This window comes from Cololabis saira, chromosome 6 (assembly GCF_033807715.1).
Source record: "Cololabis saira isolate AMF1-May2022 chromosome 6, fColSai1.1, whole genome shotgun sequence".
Taxonomy (NCBI): domain Eukaryota; kingdom Metazoa; phylum Chordata; class Actinopteri; order Beloniformes; family Belonidae; genus Cololabis; species Cololabis saira.
In genome coordinates, this window is record NC_084592.1 from 7,506,149 (window position 1) to 7,531,145 (window position 24,997).

The 24,997-nt window shown below is 38.4% G+C and overlaps 1 protein-coding gene across 4 annotated transcripts in view; it reads left to right on the top strand.

The window, feature by feature from the left end:
* sema5ba (sema domain, seven thrombospondin repeats (type 1 and type 1-like), transmembrane domain (TM) and short cytoplasmic domain, (semaphorin) 5Ba) overlaps nucleotides 1-24,997 on the top strand; it is a 310,185-nt gene that overhangs the window by 65,644 nt on the left and 219,544 nt on the right. The window contains exon 1 of one of the 4 annotated variants that reach the window (XM_061723154.1): nucleotides 8,022-8,157. The exons of the other annotated variants lie outside the window; for them this stretch is intronic. The gene's annotated coding sequence lies outside the window, so the exon portion shown is untranslated. Of the gene's footprint in view, nucleotides 1-8,021; nucleotides 8,158-24,997 lie in introns of those variants that run through there. 4 annotated transcript variants of the gene reach the window in all.

A 24,997-nucleotide genomic window follows, 5' to 3' on the forward strand; every position in this document is an offset into this window, starting at 1 on the left:
ACATTCAAGGCCTGTTTAAAATAGGTATTAGCTGCCATAATAAGGTTTAGGGTAGAAAAGGCACTTGAGTTGGCTGAACTGTTACTGTGGTCCCTGATGGAGTGCTGGCGCTGCAGCGCTGATCACCCAACCGCCTACAGAACAGTCACACTTGGAAGTGTGTTTGAGTTGTATTGATTTCAAATCAGTTAATGTTGTCCACTATATGTGCAGATACGTTGCTTCCCCTACTCCACCTACAGAGTCCTTACAAACACCAGGAAACTGGACCACATTACACCGGTCATGAAATCACTACACTGGCTTCCAGTGAGTCAAAGGATAGAGTTTAAAATCTTACTGCTGGTCTACAAAGATCTGAATGGTCTTGGACCAAAATACATGCTGGATCTGTTAGTTCCTATGAAGCTCCCAGACCCCTGAGGTTCATCTGGATCTGGTTTGTTGTGGTTCCAGAACCAGAACCACGCAAGGTGAGGCAGCGTTCAGTTATTCTGCTCCTCACCGGTGGAACAAACTTCCTGTAGACCTGAGGTCTGCTCCAACTGTAGATCCTTTAAATCAGGATAAATACATTACTGTTTAATTAAATACTTACCTGCTGGACTCTACTGCCCTTATTTTTAACAACTTGTGCTTTTTATTATTTTACCTCTTTTCTTATCATTTTATTTCATTTACTGTTTAATTGTGTCTTGCCACTTTTAATGTTGATGTAAAGCACTTTGAATTGCCTTGTGTTGAATTGTGCTCTACAAATAAACTTGCCTTGCCTTGTGGCATTGAGGCATGCGTTCGGCTTGCACTTAAATTCACACAAACTTGGCTGTTCTGTTGTACTGCATAAATATGAACAACAAATCTCACCAGATAATTGTAGCAAATGGGAAAAAAGAACAAACTCTGGCACCTTCCTGCATCCGTCGTTCCTCTGCTGGCTGTCCCCAGAGGTAAGCAAGCGAGGGATCATGGAGGAGCGGGGAAACCTCGACTGCCACCATCTGCTTACCGCCTGTAGCTTTTAGTGCAGAACAAAGTTTTCCCACAGCCTGGTGATGATACTGCTACTAGAACCACAGACCCAGGGAGAAACATCTCTATGGGATGTGCCGTCATCTTTGACTCTGCTCAGGAGAACTGTTATCCAAAGATGCTTTGCATAGGGGTCAACCATGTCTCTGCACTTTCCAGATCCGATTTAAAGGCAGCCAAAGACTTTCAAAGATACTAGACTTGAAAAAGGCTTTAGGACATGTCTCTCATATGGCGCTTTTACACTAGTACCTACTCGGCTGTACTCATCTCAACTCTACTCAACTCTATTTCTATTGATGCCTCTTGCCTCTTGTTTTTTGCACTATCCCCTTTGCTGCTGTAATCTGCAAATTTCCCCTCTGTGGGACTATTAAAGGATTTCTTATCTTGTCTTATCTTACTCATCTCAACTCTACTCATCTCAACTCGGCCTGGTTTCTTTTCCATAACAATTCAGCACCTGGATCAGAAGTAGGAGGTTGGAGTGAAGCTGCTGTGACGTATTTGATTGTGTATCTAAACGAAGAAGACAACAACACTAAAGATGTAGAACCTGGAGGAGATGATAGATGTGCTGCTGGGTCTGTGGCTTGTGTTTGATATCAAGTTAATTGAGAGTGAGAGAAGCTTCAAGCGGCGACACTTTTTAATTTTGTTAGTTTGTCTCGGCGCTGCTGAAAAGTCAGCTGGAGCCGTGAGCAGCTATGAAGAGACAGAACTCCTGGTAGATCTGGTCGTTCCTTATCTCCGTCTAGATCCCTTTTTAATTCTCTCCTCAGCACCAGGTTTATGAACATCTGCACCTCAGAGTTGGATCATGAAACATACTTTTGCTGCCGTTGCTGGTTGAATAAAATGAACAAGAATCCGTCAGAGTCTCTTTCTCTGATTTCCTCCTCCTGACTCAGACGTCTGACTCCAACCCCCCGACCAATCGGTGGTCTGTAGTGTGATGATGTCAGATACAGCCGACTCGGCAGCTTAGAACCTCGGCAGAATAGATACAGAAAAGTATCAACTCTGCACGTTAGACCCCTAGTGGAAAAGCGCAAAGGCGAGTCAAGTCGGGCTGAGTAGGTACTAGTGGAAAAGTGCCAATAGCGTCCTGTGGGAGGGGGTTGAGGTTCAGGGGCATCCAACCCTCGGCCATGATCTCCAGACAACCAAGGTGAGAGCTTTCCCTGGATTGCTGCCTGTAAGTTGGACTCATGTCTGCTGGACCCCACAACAGCCACAGCCAAGTCTTTGAAGGTCCAGATGGCCGGCAAGAGTTGATCATAAACAAACAATGCACAGATGCTAGCTAACATGTAAAACATTGTTTTTTTTCCAGCTCTTTGATAGTACTGCTCATTTAAAACATCTCCGGGTCACTACAAGTGCAGCGATCCTGCTTTTCTTCATCGACTTGTGTGTTTCAGTCGACACTGTGATCTTAATTGGAATTAGGATTTTATTTTAGACCCCTTCTTTTATATGCAAACTTTATAAAAGTACATTGACGGCAACACGCCAAAGTGGGTTTACATGTAATGCGTACTCTGGTTCAGGACGTCCTCCTGATTTCGGAGAATGGATTACTTCGAACTGAGATGCTGAGGGATTTTTTGTTTTAAATTTTCAATATCGTGTCTTTTGTGTGGTCTCACACTAATATTGGGAAGGACGATGGTTTTGTTCTATGAAAATATTGAAGGAGCTTATGCAAACACATGCCTGTTAAATGAAAAGTGTGAACATATGAAACTAAGCACCGGCACATCAATTAGTTCCGTGAATGAGATCTTTGGAATTCATGTGCGCGTTATTGATAGTTGTACTTATTCATGCCGCTCCTCTTGATTATATCTTTGATGCCGACATTATAAAATCACTCACACACTCCGTTTAATAAAGACATCAACATTGCAGCTTACAATCCACACTTCAGCTTGATCAAAATACTCATTTACAGAACAAATGAGAGGAGCAACCAAAAGTAAGGAATCAACCGGTGGTTGTAACAGCAATGAAAGAGTATTTTTGCAGCTTTGAGTGATGACATCCCGACTGCAGCCCGACGCGGCCCCCTCAGGCGCTTGTTGAGGGTGACGGCTCCCTTTTAGAATTACAAATGTATCTTTGGAGGCATGTTGTGTGTCGACGCAGTAAACAGTGCCACCAGTGATCAGTCTTGTTTTCATTTTTATCACCAAATTTCCTGGCATAATGCCTGGGTCATGCATCAGGAAGGCCGTGATGAGAAATTGTGTTGTGAGACCACATAGCAATTAAAACAGGATGCAAGACGTGTTTTTTTTTTTCCTAATTACATCACAATGGATTTAATTATAGCTGCGTGCTTTGCAAAGCAAAACTGTTGCAAACGGTGCTGGGCTTGATGGTCTGTCTTTTGTTTCTCCACTCGCTGGTCTTTAATCACCGTTGAAAACACACAGCCAAACCCAAGCTAAGAGCTGGCATCATTGGGGAGATCAAGACCTTTTTTTTTGTTAATTTGTGTTTGATTTAACCAGTTGACAGTCTCAGAATAAACAATGCTTGTTAAAGTGTTTTAAATAAAATTACAATAATGAGTTAACACTGAGCTTCCTGTTACAATTACACAGATAATCAGAGCTCATGAACTTCTTAAAAGTTCGGGAATCTGCAAATAAACATGCAGAAGGGAGTGTTGCTTTCTTCAAAGTTAAACCTCTGACATCTCGGCACCATTGTACTTTTCTTACTGCATATCGTCCTCCTGCAATTTTAAATCCCTCTCTATACTCTTCCTCTGCTCACCATCTTTCTTAGAACAGCGGGGTCCAACAGCCTGAAGCACAACACTGAAGTTTGTGAACAGAAATAGCTTTATACTTTCTTCTAAACGTCTGAACGCTGTATTATTCTGGTGTGTTTCTGTATGTCAGTAAATGTGCTGGTGTGAGACGTTGTTGGGATGTAACAGCTCAGGTCTCTCTCCTCTAGAATAACTAGTGATGCTGCTATCCCAGGAACACATACTGTTTTTATAAACCCAAATCCCAGCCAGATCAGTAACCTGTGCTGACACGTGCTCAGTACTTATAGCAGGCTCAGCTGCTAGAGCGGCTCGTCCAAGTAGTTTAACAAAGGAAACGGGGAAGTTTAAAGGATTGATTCAATACGTTTCCAGGCTGAGATTTGAATCTGAGTAGTTGGTATTAGATGACCCGGAATGGATTTTATTTCTTTGTGCACAGGAGCAAAATGTATGTGACACGGGCTGGCTAGTGTTAGAACCTGTCAAAGTGACGGGCACACAAGATTTTATTTTATTTTATTTTTTATCTTTTTTTATTTTGTACATGTAAAAGACAAAAATTAAAAGAGAAGATACGAAAACAAAGCAAACAAAAAACCCAACAAAACAAAGAATTTCATCATTTAATACTTAATATGTTAATTACATGTGCAAAAAAGAGTAGGAAGAAGTGTAAATGTATTTAATCCTACCCTCATTCACTAATCATTTATTAACATATTTGTACACACATGCCCATATAAATATTTATATAAATATACTTATTTACACCATACTATCTCTATATTAACTCCATCTGCTCTATATCTATATATATATATATATATATATATATATATATATATATATATATATATATATATTCACACACACGCACATATATATATATATATATATATATATATATATATATATATATATATATATATATATATATATATATATATATATATATATATATATATGTGCGTGTGTGTGAATATGTATATATATATATATATATATATATATATATATATATATACATATTCACACACACGCACATATATATATATATATATATATATATATATATATATATTTTTTTTTTTTTTTTTTTTTTTATGCAAATTTAACCCCAAGACAGTATATAAAGTAATGAAATATAGACAATGTATGCAATTATAACTGAAAACTTTAATGTTTTCATACCTTTTTAAACATATTTAAAGGGCAAAAAAAAGGCATTAGTTATTCTCGTATCCAACAAAACGAGCCCTTCTTTTTTGGGCATAAACAAAACAAAATGCCAAAAGTTGTAATGTAATGATGGAAAAAAAAATCGATCCTTAGACATACGAATCGATCTTTAGGAATGAATATGATAATCAATTTAGAATCGGAAAATCGATTTTTTTTTCAACACAAAAACGGTAATGTTTTAAATAAAGTTGGGGTAAAAGAGAACCGTGAGGAAAGGTGTATCACGAGAACCCTCCCCCCAGCAGCCTCCAGCAGCATAACTAAGGGATGTTTCTAAATCATCTGAGCCATTCCAATGGAAGGTTTTAAGCTTAATCTTAAAGGTAGGGAGGGTGTCTGCTTCACAAACACAAACTAGAGCTGGTTTCAGAGGAGAGGGGTCTGATAACTGAAGGCCACCCCCCATTTATACTATTAGATACTGTAAAAGACAGTATAAACTGGAATTTGCAGTAGGGTTGACTTTGAATTTTAACATTGGTTGTACAGCCTGGTGCTTCTTTTGATGTGATGATTCATGGAGCTGCAACTTGTCAGGATAACTGGGTGTCTCCACGTTTCCCACAGCGTGCTGTTCTCTTGTGCTTGTCTCTAACTGTATCCAGAATACCCCGTGTAACACAAGTCCTTCTCCTCTGTTGGACTGCTGTTTGATCTGTGCCTGCAGGTTGAATGGTGGTTATTTTCCCCGGAGATTATAATTAAACGCTATGCTTCACCAACGTCCGAGTGTCTAGACCTGGGTGATTATTTATCCTTGTGTGACTGGTATGTGAGAACAGCACTTGTCCTTGGAGGGTGTGACTGGGACACAAGGAGGACATCCTGCCTTTTATTAGACATGCTGCATAATGAAGTTCCAGCATTTGCAATTCACAAAATGCATTGATTCTATTATTTAGATTTAACTTCAATCCTAGTTTAGGGTATGTTTCTAATCTCATGATGAAGGAAATCCCTGTCTAAGGGATAGATGGTGCGTGATGTAGAGTAAAATGAGTTACTGCTGCAACACAGCAATCAGAAACTCAAAAATCATTGTTTCTCCTGAAGATGTTGCACACACTATTGACATTATTTCACTCCTATTAATCAGAATTTCTCCTAAAAGCCAAAGTAATGAGTTGCTGGTGTTTCCATAGGCTGGGAAGGGGCCCGGTGTTTGTTATATCAGAGCTCAGGCCAATTAATAAGAAGGTGGCGTGGTTTGGAGCTTCAGGAAGCTGCTACTGCCGACCTGTTGCTTTGGCTTTGTGTGCAGGCCAGGGACGGCAGAGCGTCTGAGGAGACTTGTTAGGGAGAAAAGAGCTGCCCTTTCAGGCTAATGCATCATCAGTAATTGATTTTTCTTCGGAGAGCAAACAGTCTCGTGCACACCTACAGTACAGATCTTCCAAAAGTCTTTGTTTTACACAGGGTCATTACTCTCATCTTTTTATCAACACTTTTATTTATTTTTCACTCTTTTTTTGTCATATAGCCTTCACCAGTAAAAAATAATGCTTCTGCTAGCAGTTCTTCGTTTTGGAATCACTAAAGATTTGGAGAGATTTGCGTGTTTGTGTTGTTGGGGTCTGAGCTTTTATTGAAGTTTTCCGGCTAATCCCCCAGCAGCACAATGGTGGAGAGTGATGAATGCCCAGCACCAAAATCCAATAAGATGGCTTTGGTTGGAGCGGCAGCGTTCCCTCCCTCTCCCTCACACCCAGTACTCCAGTTGTAAAAAAGAATCAGGGGGGATGGTGGATTTTATCATATGGGGACAGATAATTTGTGCTGATTACAAATAATATAATATATTACAAATAATAGCAGTGACCAAAACACCTGCAGAAATACTGCAGGAATGACATAGCAGCAGTTAAATGCAGCCTTCTGTAAGCTTTAAATATCCACTGGGCTTACATCAAATACATCAAAACACAACAATAAAAAACACTTTTCTGAACTTATCAATATGACTCTGTCCTTCACAGGATAAGTAAAATGGATCACTGCAAAAACTCAAAATAAGAATATTTGTCCTATTTCTAGTTAAAATGTCTCATTTTAGTAAAACAAATCTTATTACACTTAAAACAAGACTCATCACTGGAAAAAACAACAATTTTCTTCTGTTTCAAGTAGATTTTCACTTGAAATAAGTAGAAAAATCTGCATGTATTCATTGCTTGTAATTAGAAGATAAATCTTGTCCCACTGGTAGATTTTCCTACTTATTTCAAGTGAAAATTTACTTGAAACAGGTGAAAATTGTCAAATAAGTTATTTTTCTGGTGTTATTTTTCTGGTGATGACTCTAAATGTTGAAATAGCAGTAAAACCACATTCATTGATGAAATGACATAAGGGATGGAAAGGGGGGATGGCAGTTTTACAGGGGGGATGATTTTGACTGTTTTTATTTCAGGGGGGGGGTGCCATCCCCCCTCAACTCCAGTACTGCTCACCCCCCCCCCTCTACCTAGCTTTACCACACATGCCTGGTCCCTTATCAAACAGCTTGGCTCCAGATCCGTGTGTTCACGGCAGATCAGTGATCTGTGATCGGCGGGGGAGGAACATAGCGGGTCTTTAATGGGGCGCCACCTGTGTGGCCCGTCTTGCCAAGTCTGCGTTTCAAATCTGGAATAAATTGTGCGGCGCAGTCGGTGACCAACAATGATGGCGCGTCAGCTGTCTTCTGTTTTCATCATCGTCTGTGACCTTTGAGTGCTGAAAGACACTCCGTCATCCAGAACTCTTCAGGAGCTTTGAGAAACAGCTCATACATTTATTACTCTTGTCAGTATCTGGACTTTGTTCTTCCAGTTAATTTTTAAACAAAATAATGAGCATACACTGAATCAATAAATGTAACCTTTGTTACAAAGGGAATTTGGATATCAAAGAGTGGATTTCACAGCCAGCTCATAAAATATTATGGCACTTTAACTGTGTGTGATCTGCAGGAGTCAGGATTCAAGGAAGGTTTTCATGTCATGTCAAGTTAAGATTTGAAAAGCTTTGATCTTACGAGAACAATAATACTGTCACTTTATCGGAACATTCAGCCTAAAAAGAATTATTTTTTCCTTAAAAGAGAAGTTTGGAAGGTAAATCTACTTTGATTTTTATTTATATATGAATTTTTAGATTCATCTGTTGACATAAATGTTTAGTTTTTCTCTAAAAGTCTGAGAGAGTTGTAGTTCTGAACTTTTGCAGTTTAAATTAAATACATCATCAATACTAGCTGACAAGTGTTTATAGATCTGAGCATGACCAGTGGGGAGTTGATTATCTTTCTGTCTGTTTTAACTTCATCTTTTATGAAATCTGTTTTTCTAATGTGGTATTTGTGTCGACTTTGAATGCCATTTTTGCTGAGTTTCAGCTCAGTTTCCGCATTGTTTATCTGTTATGTAGATCGTGTTTGCGTTTGAATTTTCTGCCTACTGCTTTGGGAAGATATACTTCCTTTACTTTGACTCTTGAGGCAAAATAGAAAACTGGAAAGCTGCTTGAAAAGAAAAAAAAACAAATGAGACTCATTCACCTTTGTTTTAATGTCTACAATCTTCCCTCAATGTTGTCTATTTTCTTTGAATTCCCTTCTGCTGCTGGGAAATGAACATCTTCACGCTATGAATAGGCTGTCCACCTGAGTTTCTTATTTTCCTTAGAAAATCTGACAAACTAATATTATTGTAAAATATTACAATTTTACCAGATAAGTAAGCAAGGTTTTGATTTCTTTTTGCCATAATTCAGTGCTGATGGAAGAGAAGCTGTAATCATAGGAATGGGCGACCTGTGTCTGGACGACCGACGCCCTGCTCAGGGTTGCTGTCACTTGTAAACACTTGTAAACTGAACACACAAACAGAGAGCTCTGTAAATGTTTGACGCGTGCTCGTCACCAGCTTGACTGTGAGCGATCACTTTGGCACAGTTCACTTGTTGTTACTATGACAGACCTCGAAAATGCATCTGAACTGAAATGTGTTTTCATACTTCTGCCCGACTGGTGTTAAAAGCCAACTTGGTCATGTCCTTGGGATTTTGATTTAAGGATTTATTTGATCGTTGCCTTTTTTCCTTCAGATTTTTGCTCTAAACCTGGGTTTACTTGTGCTCTTCTGTTGTTGGATGTGCTGTTTTTCTGGTTTGTAATTGTCTCCACCTGTCTGTTAACCCCAATGTGCATATTCATAGTTTTGTATTTCCAATTTTAGTTGCTGGTCTGTTTGTTGTGTTTTTCCCATGTGCCTCTCCCGCTTTTGTCTTTATCTCTGACGTCTCTCCATCTTTTGGCTCGTTAGTCACCCCGCTGTGTTGCTTCCTAACGTTATTCACTTCTTGCTTTGTGGTTATCTTGTGTTGACAGCATTTTCTGTTTAAAATATGAGCTCATTGTTGAACTATTTTGTGTGTTTCTTGGTTTGCGTCAGAGGTGGGTAGAGTAGCCAAATATTGTACTCAAGTAAAAGTACTGTTACTTCAGAATAATATGTCTCAAGTAGAAGTAAAAAGTAGTCATCCAACTAATTACTTGAGTAAAAGTAAAAAAGTACTTGGTGAAAAAACTACTCAAGTACTGAGTAACTGTTGAGTAACGTCTGATTTATTTTTTTAACACAACCATTCAAACAGACAAAAGTACAAAATAATCATCTTCAGGCAAATTAAATCAATAAAAAAATAAAATAAATTAAAATTAATACAAAATAAAAAATAGCTTAAATTAAAATAAGCTTAAAGTAAATTCAAGTACTTTAATAAATAATAAAATAAATAAAATAACAGAATAAAAAAAATATTAAGCACAAGTAGCACAAATTTTCCAGCCTTTGTACTTTTCTTTTTTAACCAGGCAGAACTAGAACAAACATGAACTCATAGAAACTCTGTGTGTGTTTGAGTCTGTGTAAATGTGACAAAACATGCAAAAACAAACATTTTTCCCAAAGAATCACTCAGTGATGTCATGAGATTGACGCGTACGTGGATAAAAGGGATAAAAGAAAAGTAACAGCTCAACGTAGCCTAATGTAGCGGAGTAAGAGGAACAGTTTCTTCTTCACAAATCTACTCAAGTAAAAGTAAAAAGTATAGTGATTCAAAACTACTCCTAAAAGTACAACATTTCCCAAAACTTAGTCAAGTAAATGTAACGGAGTAAATGTAACTCGTTACTACCCAGCTCTGGTGCGCGTCTTTGTCCCATATGCTGCAGCATTTGCATGGATCCATCATGGCCTCAGATCACGCCATCAGTGTTCACATGTGTGCTATGGTGTGAATTAAACCTGGGGGTCTGCTGAGATCCAGCAGGGTATGGCGCTACATGAGAGGAGAACATTAATAATGGAATTAATAATTAGGCACACTTGGAAAAAGATTTGAGTCATCATTGCAATCTTACCCACAGTGAATTCTCCCAGCGGCTCTTGCGTTTGGAAATGGCACACCAGGAACAAAAGTGGACAAGACCCCAACCTGGTGATGAACATTAAGAGCTCACGGTACATTAATTCCAGTGAGTTCCAGTCTGCTACCCAGTAAAGCTACTCGCCTGTGCTCGGTTATGAAAAGGGGAAGTGTGCCCGTGTGAATTCACTATTCATATCTATCAGTGGAAGGAAACCGGTAAGACGGAGCAGGAGAGTTTATTAATGCTGTTCTCTCTGCTGAGTGTCACAGAAATAGAACAGAGGGGAGATGAGTGATGCTGCAGCAGAAGGGAAGTCTGCAGTCAACACAACAATCTTCAAAGAAATGAAAGAACTGTCATCAAATATTTAAAATATCTTTACAAAATGAATAAAGGTTAAAAAATAAAGTAACTTGAAGTAGGAAGGAAAACATAAATAATAAGACACACCAAGACAATTTATTAAAAAAAATACCAGGATAACCTTTACCACGTTAGGTGAGGAAAAAAAAAACAATTTAAGAAGAAGAATACAATATTTCAAATCCAGCAAATCAGAAAACTTAACAAAAATGTTACAAATTGGAACATTTTAAACGATTGATTTTTGTGAAATTTTATTGTATTGGGTTAGTACGACGGAGTATTAGGGCCAAACTAAAAAAAAAAAAAAGAAGGAAATTACGAAAATAAAGTCATAATAATATGAGAATAAAGTCGTAAAGTTACGAGAATAAAGTCATAATGTTGTGATAATAAAAGTCGTAATATTACGAGAATAAAGTCGTAATATTACGAGAATAAAGTCGTAATATTACGAGAATAAAGTTGTAATATTAAATATATAAATATAACTTCACAAGTTGCTCAATATTCAACATTTTAACACACTCTTCCTGTTAGAGTTCTCATAAATTAACACTTCATTCTTATAATATTACGACTTTATTATCATAAATTACGACTTTATTCTCGTAATGTTACGACTTTATTCTAGTAATATTATGAGTTTATTTTCATAATATTACGACTTTATTCTCATAATATTACGACTTTTTTCTATTACGACTTTTTTCTCGCAACACTATGACTTTATTCTCGTAATTTCCAATTTCTTTTTGTCTTAGTTTGGCCCTAATACTAGGTTAGAGATTTTTCTTCAGACTTTTTTTGTTTTGTGCTTTATTTTAGTTTTTATTTTATTTTCGGTCACCTTTTCTCAATTGTTTTTGTACAGTTGAGGTTTTTGTGCAGTTTCCTTTCTCTCCTTTGTTTAGTTTGAAAATACTTGCATTAAGTTATTGGTCAAGGTTTAGTGTTGTAGCAGAACTGAAATACATTTGTTGTATGATGGTATGATCCTGCTCTCAGGTCTTTTCATTTTCATGAGACACTTTTTACATGTCCTAGAATTATTATTATTATTTTTTATTTTTCAAATGCTGGAAGGAAAACAATTTCCCAGTGAGGCCTCGAGGTACAAAGGGCAGTGGCATCACTTTAACCTGAAACTGCCGTGCAGTCAGTTTGGTTTTATTTCATTTGAGGAAGTCTTAAGAAGTGCCCAAAATAAAACAAAAACAACCAAACATATCCCACTCTTGTTACTTGTTTGCATGTCTCTTTGATTGAACTATAAGTTGTTTTAAAGAGTTTGTCTGTAAATAGGGGACTGGTAGAGTGGCGATTACACCCTGATGTGTGTGTTTTTTGCTGCAGCACCATGAATGTGAGTTATGGTGGGTGTTTGTGATATTTTGTCCCTTAATGCTCTCCTGCCCGTCGCCCAGGGTGAGTAATCAGGCCATCGTGTGGATTGGATCCAGCCAGGTATGCAGCAGGCTGAGGGCTCTTTTCATTGCCCCCCTGTCTGTCCCCGAGCATGGCTGCTACTGATGGGATCATTGCTGTGGATCACACACTGCTAATAACACTCTCCACCCCCTTCTCTTTTTAATTGGCAAGGGGTATTGCCTGTGTCGCTCTCACAAGCACAGTACTTAATTGCCTTGTCAGTACTGACAGACTCCATCAGCAGTGATGAAATGAGTCAGGAAAGTATTGCTTCTCTCACTGTCACACTAAAACGGATGGATTTTTTTACATCACTTATACACTGTAAAAGCAAAAAGCTAGACACACTTATTTATTTGTTGTAAATGTGTTTTTCTGCTTTTTTGTGGAATCAAAACACTTTTGGTTATTGGATGCTGGTGATCTGTCAAACTGAAAACCAGGTTCCTGTGGCTCCTCCATGTGCTCCCACTGCAATTTGCAAGGACCTGCTGTGTCTGAGAGAAGGACTTGTAGAGGCAGCAGTTGTCAGTCAGTGCCACTTCCACTGTTGCCTTGGTTACCAGCCTGTACCTTCACCCAGGCCTCTGTAATGAGGGGTCTTGGAGGCTGAAGGGCTGAAGCACAGCAGAGAGGGAGGGTCTGAATTTCCTGAAATTTTCAAACCGCAGAAGCCATATAGAGAGTCTGCATTGACTTCACTTCCCCACTGGACCAGCCCCCTTACTCGCTTAAACTGGGCTTACTGGGCTTAAATTAGCGTCAGTTGGACTTGACCGTGACCCGTACAGTTACCCCAAGAACCAGTGGTCCATGGACATTAATATTTGGTACAGTTACCAAGAACCAGTGGTCCATGGACATTAATATTTGGTACAGTTACCAAGAACCAGTGGTCCATGGACATTAATATTTGGTACAGTTACCAAGAACCAGTGGTCCATGGACATTAATATTTGGTACAGTTACCAAGAACCAGTGGTCCATGGACATTAATGTTTGGTCACGAATCCAGTTTCCTGATATTTATATGTTCATATATCTTTTGTTTTATATTTATATGTACTTGTTTTTCTGGAAAGCGCCTGGAGACAACTTTTGTTGTAATAGACGCTATATAAAATAAAATTGAATTGAAAATTGAATTAATTTCTATACACGAAGCAAAGCTTGAAGGCTTACAAAAGTCTTGACGCTTGGTCCGACTTCAAGTCAGGATTTGTTGTAGAAATTAAAGTAATGAGGACACCGAACTTTATGATTTGACCGTTTAACGTTAGCTACCCAAAAATCCAACATTACCTGATACAAAATGGGAACCACAAATCCACGTTTTGGTTCCTGGAATCCAGTTGTTTCTGTGAATTGCAGCGATCCATTTGTCTCTCTTAAGCTTATTTTTCATCAGTCTGTAAAACGATAACTCTGATTTCTTGCTAAATCTATGAGTACAGTCGATCACACAACAGCTCTTTCCCATTTTAGATGTTTTCCAGTTGCTCAAACTGAAAGTTTACGCTGCCACTCACTTCATTTTCTGTCAATGACCCTGCAGTCTAGGAAGAGACACTGTGAACAATGCTCATTTTACTAAACATGATTCTTACTGAACTACCCAGGTCATGTTGTCATGCTGTATGTCATGTCTGGAAAAATTGACACATCTGATTTTTCTTTTTTTAAATCAAAGTTTCCACTTGCACATAAAAAGAAATACATTTTGGACATTAACAGGTGTGTAAATTGCATAATATATTTGATCCTTTGTTAACAGGAAAACATCAAGGAGCAGCAGACTTTTTTTGCTGCTTTCCCCTTTACAAGTTAGCACAGCAGATGGCCCATTTCAATCTGACCCATCTTTCATGTCATGACGACCAACTTAATATCCTTTTTACCGTGTTCAGACAGCGTCTCTTTGGTCTCCACCTTGTTCTCCTGCCGGGCAGTTCCACCAGCAGCATCCTTCTACCAGTGTACTCACTATCTTTGTGTCCGAGCTCTCTATCTCACTAAACTATCTGTAAGATATCTGAGACGGCTGTTCCTCTGATGCGCTTGTTCTTAGTACTATCCGTCATAGTCACTGCCAAAGAAAATATTAAAAACTCCAACTCTGGCACTTCCAGTTCTGCATTTTGTCCCTGCGTCTTGGTCAGTGTTGCTGTCACCAACCGATTCTCTCCCTTCACTCTCACTCATATTCTTCTGTCAAAGACGACTTGAGACTTTTCCACCCTGCCGGCACTCTGTTCTCCCCAGGCCCGGTTCTACGAGGGTGCATAAGCATGCATTGCACCCTCAGTTTGTGTTTGCATGCTCAGTTGAAAAGACGGAAAAAAACGCGTTGGTGTAAACCATAAATCAGCCAGTGTCCGTCACTCATCTGTAACACAATCTCTAACACAAAGTAACGATGGATATTCGGAAGTGGTTCAAGCACAACCACGCCAGCAAGTTTATATTCATGGTTATATTTATTTTAGTTATTTATTTTCTATGTTTTATTTTCTGTTGCTAGATTGTCTGATGGGAGAGGTAGCCCAGACTAAATGTAGCATTTTCTTTTTTCTATAGCGATATTACTGCAAAAATGCACTTGAAAGACACTTTAAATATTATTGTTTTATTGTTTGACTGGTATCATTCCACTTGAAATGACTGTCATGTTTAGTGATGGTTTTGAGCTGTATAGATCAAATTAGTTTGAATTTCTATGTTTTATTTTCAGGGTTAGAAACATCTGTTGCTAGATTGTCTGATGGGTGAGGTAGCCCAGACTAAATGTAGCATTTTCTTTGTTCTGCAGCAATATTGCTGCAATAAAGCATTTGAAATACACAATATTCTTGTTTTGCTAGTATCATTCCGCTTGACATTATTGATTATTGATAGTAATTATTGATAGTGTTGAATAACGTGCCAGGCATGTGCACCCCCTCTGATCTGAGATGCAGCCTACTCATCATTTTCTAGAACCGGCCCTGGTTCTCCCCCTCTTTTCCACAGTTCCCATTGCTCTGAACAGTTGATCCCAAGTGTATTAAGTCGAGTATCCTCTTCACTGTTACTCCTTGCATCCTCATCATTCTGCCTGCTATCTTTTCTTTGACACTCTTGAATTCTCCTCTGCATAGACCGTGTCTCCATGACTGCATGTCCCCACTTGCTTCCTACTCTCACTAAACATCACAGTGTCATCTGCAAACTTCACAGCTCATGGAAAGTCCTGTCCGACCGCATTTGTCAAACTATCCATCACCATGGCAAATAAGAAGGGAGTCAGTGCCGATCCTTCATGCCCCACTTTGACCTGATACTCCTCCGTTAATCCTACTGCACACCTCACTGCCTGGTAGGGGTGTAACAATATATCGTGCCACGAAATTTCGCGATACAAAAACGTCACAATACGTGTCGTGGAGGTGACAAAGTGTATCGCGATATTGGGTTATTAATATTAATATATTGTGTTGACTAGAAACGCGCATGCGGCCGCGACCGCACCTCGACCCGCGGACCAAAATCTTACTCCGCACAAAAGAAACTAGTCCCGTTTTACGGTCCCGTTTTGAGCTCTGAACTTTTACTTATGTAAGGCTGGTGTAGAGTTAAGCCTTACCTTATTAAATTAAACCTTTTTCTGGTCGTGAGTAGGATAAACATGCAGGCAACTTCTGCTGAGCTCCAGTGTACTTTAATGTCCCTCAACAGTGTAGGATTTTAGAACATCAACACAGCACCTAGTGCTGTATCACTCCGCCCAATCTAAAACAGACTAATCACTACAGATAAACTGACTAGTGTAATTATAGTCCCTGATTTACATCAGAATATAAAGAATATATTTATAAAATAATGAATTAATGAATTACCAAACTAACCTTCTTAACAAAAATAAATCTCCCTTTTACACCTATAAGGTGAGCATGAATCAATCTTTTTTATGATGTAAAATTGTATGTAATTATTTACTTTTATTTATTTATTTATTTAATTTTAGTTGTTAAATTAGAAAGAAAAAAGTCAAATCATACATGAGAGAAACTATTCAGTTTATGGCAAAATATTTGTACTTGTATGAAACTGAAGATGCATAATGCAAACCTGACATTTACTTTTAGTTCAGTTTGTGGAAAATGGTTGGCCTGGCTTTCTCTTTAAAACTTAAACAGTTATAAAGAATTACAAACGGTAACAATAGAGCAAACGTACAGCATTGTTTTGTATTTTGTGTCTTTCAAATAAAAGACAATTTTTTCCAGTCATATGTTCCTCATGCAAGGTTGTTAAAAAAATACTGCTATAATATCGTATCGTATCGTTATCGTGACCTCAATATCGTGTATCGTACCGTATCGTGAGATTACTGTATCGTTACACCCCTACTGCCTGGAGATGCATTCAGACTTCCCTACACTGCACTTATTTCTATAGGCACTGGAAAGTTGTCTGGGGGGGAAAATGTTTCCCGAACAATTGTCTTTTCACCAGAGGTGGGTAGAGTAGCCAAAAATTGTACTCAAGTAAAAGTACTGTTACTTCAGAATAATATGACTCAAGTAGAAGTAAAAAGTAGTCATCCAAATAATTACTTGAGTAAAAGTAAAAAAGTACTTGGTGAATAAACTACTCAAGTACTGAGTAACTGTTGAGTAACGTCTGATTTATTTTTTTTAACACAACCATTGAAACAGACAAAAGTATAAACTAATCATCTTCAGGCAAATTAAATCAATAAAATAAATTAAAATAAAAAAAAAATAGCTTAAATTAAAATATCTTAAAGTAAATTCAAGTATTTTAATGAATAATAAAATAAATAAAATAATAACAGAATAAAAAAATAAATTAAGCACAAGTAGCAGAAAATTTCAAGCCTTTGTACTTTTCTTTTTTAACCAGGCAGAACTAGAACAAACATGAACTCATAGAAACATCATGTGTGTGTTTGAGTCTGTGTAAATGTGACAAAACATGCAAAAACAAACATTTTTCCCAAAGAATCATCCAGTGATGTCATGAGATTGACGCGTACGCGGATAAAAGGGATAAAAGAAAAGTAACAGCTCAACGTAGCCTAATGTAGCGGAGTAAGAGGAACAGTTTCTTCTTCACAAATCTACTCAAGTAAAAGTAAAAAGTATAGTGATTCAAAACTACTCCTAAAAGTACAACATTTCCCAAAACTTACTCAAGTAAATGTAATGGAGTAAATGTAACTCGTTACTACCCACCTCTGCTTTTCACATGCAGTTCCATGTGGTAAGATGGCTACTCGTGGAGGTTTTTTTTTTCTTATCAGAAGTTGAAGTAAATAAAGCGCAAATGAAATCTAACCAGTGTGTAAGAATAATTTCAAATATTATTGTTAACGGTGGTCCGACAGCTTCTTTTTGATTGCTCTATCCCCAGTTGGACCCTGGAAAAAAAATCCAAAAGCAGCTTTTAAAATCCTCAATTATATTCTAATATATTTTCAAACAAAATCATGCATCAATTTCTCTTTGTAGCGTTACTGAACTATACTCATGATTGAATTTGCTCCAGTGAAAATGGCTCCTAAGCATTTTATTTTAAAACACTAAACATCATACTCTTGGGTGTCAACATATTTAAGCACTTTGATGAGTTATTACCCCATTTGAATATCCAGATAAGTAATATTTTATAATCAAGTCATGTTTTTAATATAAACACATATTAGCAGTGGAGGACTTGTTAATTAACTGCACAAGTCTTCCTCTGTTTCATGTGCTTGCTGCATCCACACATCATGCACCGTTGTATCTCTGCTCATCACCTGTTATGTTTTGATCCTGGCACTCTTTGAAGTGGGATGTAATAAATTTGCTCATCAATTACACTGTCTGGCTCTGCCGTCTGTGTGTTTTCTTTGGTGTCCGCTCCAGTTAATTACAACAGAACGTGACACGTTGTCCTTGAGATAACGGCTAATAAGTGTGAGCCGTCTGAATCCCCGCTTCACACGGGCAGCTTGTCTCTTGTAGCAGAAATGAAAGGAATGTCGGATGGAAGTGTGTGGCGTAAACACACGGGGAGCGCTCTGCAGTTTAGAGGTCATCTCTGCATCGAGAAGCAAGCCTTTCTGAGACGTTCTCGGTGGTATACAAGGCAAATATTTCCTCAGGGTTGTCTTTGTGTTGACGTGTGAGCTTGTTTAAGATTCCTGGGATGGTTTGGGGCATCAGAACTCCTTGATGTTTGAAGAGAAGAGTCAGCTGTACACCTCTATCTTTATATTATCAGCCGTTATCAGCCCGGCCTCCATTGCCCTGCTGTGTCTGTAACTTATCAGATACATGTTTTAAAGCATTTAGCAGCACAAACAATGCCTGTAAAGATGTGAAGGCATGCCACGTCCTGGCATAAGGCCCTAAAACAACAAGAGCCCGTAAATGGGATCTGAGTGATCTGTTGTGTAGATGCTGCACGACTTTCTGGGGCTTGTAACTCCTCAGGACTGCTGTTAATAGATGCCACTGTGTGCAGAGGGTCAATCCCCGTAAACGGATTGGAAAGTTGAAAAATGGTCTCAATACAGGACTGTCTCAGAAAATTAGAATATTGTGATAAAGTCCTTTTATTTTCTGTAAAGCAAAAATGTCATACATTCTGGATTCATTACAAATCAACTGAAATATTGCAAGCCTTTTATTATTTTAATATTGCTGATCATGGCTTATAGTATGGAAGCAGATGAGGGCCTATATTCAAATTTAAAAAGCATTTCCGCAAATGCATTTTAATTTGAATATAGGCCCTCATATGCTTCCTTATTGTAGCTTAAGAAAACTCAAATATCCTATCTCAAAAAATTAGAATATTCTGGGAATCTTAATCTTAAACTGTAAGCCATAATCAGCAATATTAAAATAATAAAAGGCTTGCAATATTTCAGTTGATTTGTAATGAATCCAGAATTTATGACATTTTAGTTTTTTTAATTGCATTACAGAAAATAAAGAACTTTATCACAATATTCTAATTTTCTGAGACAGTCCTGTAGATGAGCAAAATATGGATTCTGACTTTTACAATTAGAACAATTGTCTATACCAGTTTCTTTTTCTATCACTCAATTGTATATTCTCCAAATTCTGTTTAAAAGAAAGACAATGTGTTTGTGAAATAATTTTATTGTTACACTACTTCGAATAAGAAAAATATTATTTGTATTTCCAAAGTTAAATCAACGTCAAAATATCAGACGGGTGATTTCATTTATGTTTGGAGATGGTCAGGTTGTGTCTGTTATTTTGGTACTTTTATTTTGGCTGGATGTGGACAGCTTTCATTGTAAGCTTATTCACTTAGGTACAGTATCAGCACCGTTTTTGAAAAAGGTTATTAACGTAATCTTCTCTTTCACAAATGATGCAACTCAGTCGGCCTTTGCTGTGACCACATTTTTCGACATAAAATATTTGCAGTCCACAGCGTTTCTAACAGAATGGTTAGTAAAAGAAGACATGAATCACACCAAAAATCAATGGGCCTTAAAAGAAGTATGACACAGGTTTCGAGAGAATTTCTAAAATGTTCTTAGTTTTTTTTGTAGATTATGGTGTCAGAACATCAGCAATACAACCGTCCCAAAGAGCCCAGTACAATTACGTTTTTTGGTTCCCAACAGATTATACTTTAAACTTCCTCTTAAATTCCAAAAAACGTATTTCCCTCGGAGCTGATTGCTCATTGTGAAAGGAGATATTAGGTTTATTTCTGATTGCTTGGTGCATTTTGGTTTGGATCTAAAAAAAAAAGAAAGAGAAGCCCCAAAGACCTCTTTTTTTCTCTCGTCCAAACCTTGAAAAAGACTGAAAGAGTCACCTTGTTCACATCTAATTAGTTGATATTTTTGAGGAAAGAACACAGGCCTATAAACCTGAACAAAACGTCTCCATAACTTTTTCTCCCACCAAAGCCCACCTCTCCTCTCCAACGCTCTGCTCTCCAATTAACAGCCTCTCCTCCGAGTATCTGACGTCCCCCTTTTGTGGTCGTGTCAAGTTGGAAATGTAAGAGCAGACCTTTTGTAGAAGTGGTTACTCATGTCCTTGCCTTTTTGTTTCCTATAATAGCCCATCATGTGGGCCCTGTACACCTGACCCGCTGACAAATCGCTCTGCTAAAACAAAAAAAGACCACAGCCCTGGAGGACAGGAAGCATGCAGGACATATCTGATGTAATACTAACTGCACTGTAGGTTTGAGTTGAGTTGAAAATCCAGAAATATTAAAGTGATTTATGAGTTAACCTTCAAAATGTGATCCCGTAGATATATCCTGCAATCGTTACTGTTATTTTGTTTAAACTCAAGTAGACAAAAATCTGATTGACATTTTGGGGGGAAATATGTCATTTCTTGAAGTATTTCCACAAAGTGTGGCACATGAACAGCTGGTGCTGCATTTGCTTTTTCAGACAACTGCACATGTTATATTTCTTGGTTTTGGGATTAAGAAAAAATAAGGACTTTAACATATCTGAAGCCATTTTGAAACCAGCATCTCTGCAGAGGAAACTTGCACTGCGTCCGAAATCCCACACTTCCACCCTAATGAGTATGCAAAATGAGTGTGCAAGATTTTTTAGTGCGTCCGAAACATTAGAACGTGCTCAATAGTTTGTACTATCCATACTCATTCTGGAGAAATTTTTTTTAGTGTGGATTGATGGACACTAGCCGAGAAGAAACTTCCCACGATGCAATGCAGCGGCGTTTGGTTGCTAAGTGATACGTATATATGATAAGTATAATATTAAGTATAATAATATCATTATATAATATTAATATTATAATATTCGTATTTAATAATATTATATAATGTCATCTTGTTTGGGCCAGGATAAACGGGAAAGAGCAAAGCGGATAAAATGAAGTTAAAAACTAAAATAAAACTTGCTTCTTTGCTTAATAATACTGTTATTTTTATTATTTAAAGGAGCTTGAGGCTGGATTTATGAAAAAAAAATTTCTAGTAATAATGTCAGATGAAGCGTTCCAAACCAAAAAGAATGAGCCCTCTAGCGTATCTCTCCGTTGCCTTGAACAGGCTGTGTGCTGCAAAATGTGCTGCAAGGCTGGGGCTGCTTTTCCCGCGCTGTCCTGCGGATGTGACGTCACATGACGCTGCATGCGCGTTCTCCCCGTTCTCCCGTGCCGGCTTCACTGTTGGCTGCAGTACCCCCAACGGCCGTCGTGGTGAAGGGTGGCGCTAGAGAGTCTCATTTCTTAAAAGGAGCCTCATGCTCCTTTAAGTCTTTTTGGAAGAAAGTTGTACTGTATCTAGCGTTGTATGTTCCAAAACGATGTGGGGAGAGGGGCGACCACGCCCACTTAGGAGACCGGAAGTGTATACCATTTCATACCATTGGCAGTAACAGTAATGCGCTATCTTCTGTATAGAGTATCTTTGATAGAACGTCCAAATTAATGCACACTACTGATATTTACTCAAAAGTGTGCCGAATTTAAGTATACTTTTTAGTATATACTTTTTAGTATGGCATTTCGGACGCACCCATAGACTCCAAACTTGTCGTTTTAGATAAGTGCTCTACCTGGGAAAGGTGCTATACCTGGTCAGTACAATCAGATGTTTTATATCTATTTTTTATAAGATGTTTTATACTTTACTACAGCAGCAAACAACCATTTAGCTTTTGTAGACAGAGATGTAAAGATGATCTCCTTCAATTCTAGACACATTCCTTGCTGAAACAGTTGGTGTCATGGCCGGCATTTTGATAGAATACAGCTTCACTGATAAAAATTCCAACGCCTTTTCACTATAAAATGCAGTTTCTCAGTTAAAATTCATGAAGTAAGATACAGACATTAAACAGAACAGACATAAAAGGGAAGTATAGGAGTTAAAGGTGAAAACAAAACCCTCAAAAGGTTGTCTAAATAAGTACTGCAGCTGCTTTTTACAGAAATCAGTGCAGCATTGTGGGAAAGGCATTCCAAGTGTGTCTCAGAAAGTCCAATCCCACCCAAGTTTTAAATTGGGTGTTGGGAACCGCTAACAGCCTCTGGCTAGATGACTTAAGGGTTCAACAAAAAGGCTAATGCTCTAACAAATCTGAAATAAAATGAAGAGCTTGACCATGTGAAGCCTTTGCATTTTTTAACCAAAATTTAAAAATGGATTCTAAAATTAATAGGAAACCAAGGAGTAGACAATAAAAAAAGATACACAAAAAGAATAAAAGATAAGCGCGAATAATCATTTCAAATTTAAGTTTGGACTCCAGCAACACTGCACTTGTACACTACTCTTACCTGTAGTTTACAATCTTTTTATAATGCAAACGGAGCTCAGCCTTTAAAGTAACTCCCTAATGTGAATCTGGTAGCCAAACATTCCCGATGTTTCTCTGAAATAGCAGGGTGAGTTCAAATCAATACACACCCTGGGGCTCCCAGTTCACACAATGAAACACTATCAGGTAGACGCAGTGAGAAATGCAGTCGATAATATCACATTACAGTTTCTGTGTGTGTGAATGAAGGTGGGAGGCTGTGGTGGACGCTGCCATGTGGAATCATAATAGAGTTTCAGAGCCAGACGCAGCGTATTACTACATACCAGAGTTGTGTAGAGCGGCTGGCTGTTGATGGTTTGAAATGGAAGACGGGTGAGGCTGAAGCAGGATTTTTGCTCCCGTGTATGTGTCTATGTGTGCGTAAAGATGTCCGAGTGTATCTTCTGTATTGCACAGATGTGTGTGTAAGACAGGAAAGATGAGATCCTCAGCAGAGTCGACACAATCAAATCATGACCTCACACATATCAGTCTTATGGCACTTTTCCACTAGTACCTACTCAGCCCGACTGAGTAGGTTCTTTTCCACTAGGGGTCTAACGTGCCGAGTAGATACTTTCCTGTAACTATTCTGCCGAGGTTCTAAGCTGCTGAGTCGGCTGTATCTGACATCATCACACTACAGGCCACCGATTGGTCGGGGGGTTGGAGTCAGACGTCTGAGTCAGGAGGAGGAAATCAGAGAAAGAGACTCTGACGGATTCTGGTTCATTTTATTCAACCAGCAATGGCAGCAAAAGTCTGTTTCATGATCCAACTCTGAGGTGCAGATGTTCATAAACCTGGTGCTGAGGAGAGAATTAAAAAGGTATCTAGACGGAGATAAGGAACGACCAGATCGACCAGGAGCTCTGTCTCTTCATAGCTGCTCAAGACTCACGCCAGCTGACTTTTCAGCAGCACAGAGACAATCAAACAAAAAAAAAAAGTGTTGCCACTTGAAGTTTCTCTCACTCTCATTTTTTATCTTGATATCGAACACAGATCACAGCAGCACATCTATCATCTCCTCCAGGTTCTACATCTTTAGTGTTGTCTTCTCCGTTTAGATCACACAATCAAATACGTCACAGCAGCTTCACTCCAACCTCCTACTTCTGATCCAAGTGCTGAATTGTAGTGGAAAAGAAACCAGACCAAGTTGAGTCGAGCCGTGTAGGTGCTAGTGGAAAAGCACCATCACCCTTAAAGGAGCATGAGGCAGGATTGAAGCAGGATTTATGAAAAAAATCCGTATATGTTTTAAGTTTTCTAGTAATAATGTCAGATGAAGCGTTCCAAACCCAAAAGAATGATTCCTCTAGTGTATCTCTCCGTTGCCTTGAACAGGCTGTGTGCTGCAAAATGTGCTGCAATTCTGTCCCGAATTTCCCGCGCTGTCCTGTGGATGTGACGTCACATGACGCTGCATGCACGTTCTCCCCGTTCTCCCGTGCCGGCTTCTCTGTTGGCTGCAGTACCCCCAACGGCCGTCGTGGTGAAGGGTGGTGCTAGAGAGTCTAATTTCTTAAAAGGAGCCTCATGCTTCTTTAAATGACCACTAACAGCAGTTTCTTTGGTCGCAGCATTACTCTTTAGTCAGTCTCTCCCTCTAAGATCTGCCTCTTTGTCTACAAAGAAAATCGTTTTCACTCTCGTCAGATTTTGAACAAATTTTGAATTTGGTGGTAAAACCACACACAAAAAAGGTAAATACTTAAAAGTTTATAGAATATAGTAAGTAATACTGTCCAGTTTACTTTACAAGATGGATTGGCGAGGATGTCTGGATTGGGCATAAAGTAAAGGTTCCATCAAAGGCTTTATCTTTCTCAGGAAAATGAGTTGTGGTGTGCCACTCTGTGTCAAGCTCCATCAGATAGTCATCAGTCATTTAAAAGATACTACTTTTCAATGCATAATACAAAAAAACGTGGCTGAGGGCTGAAGTAACTCTACATATACAGAGCAGTCACAGCAGATACATGCACTTCTGTGTGTCTTTCACTACGTTTACATGTTTCAATAACTCTTTTCTAACCGGAATATTAGCAATAACCCGGTTGCTCACGGCCATGTAAACACCAATAACCCCTTTGAATAACCAGAATTTGCTCATATTCCGGTTTTTAAAAACCTGAAAACCCCTGACCCCTGGGTTACTCCTTTTCTAACCCGAATATTTGGTCATGTTTAACCTAACGGAATATCCCCATCAAACGGAACATGAATTTGTTTTCTGCACATGTTCTGTTCACAAGGAATCTTGGTCTTTTGAGTCCAGGAAGTTCTTACAAACATGGAGAAACCAAGACCAGGAGGAGACTAATCACTTCATAAATGTAATGAAGGATATGAACATTTCTGCATTTGTAGACGGTAGAAAGTA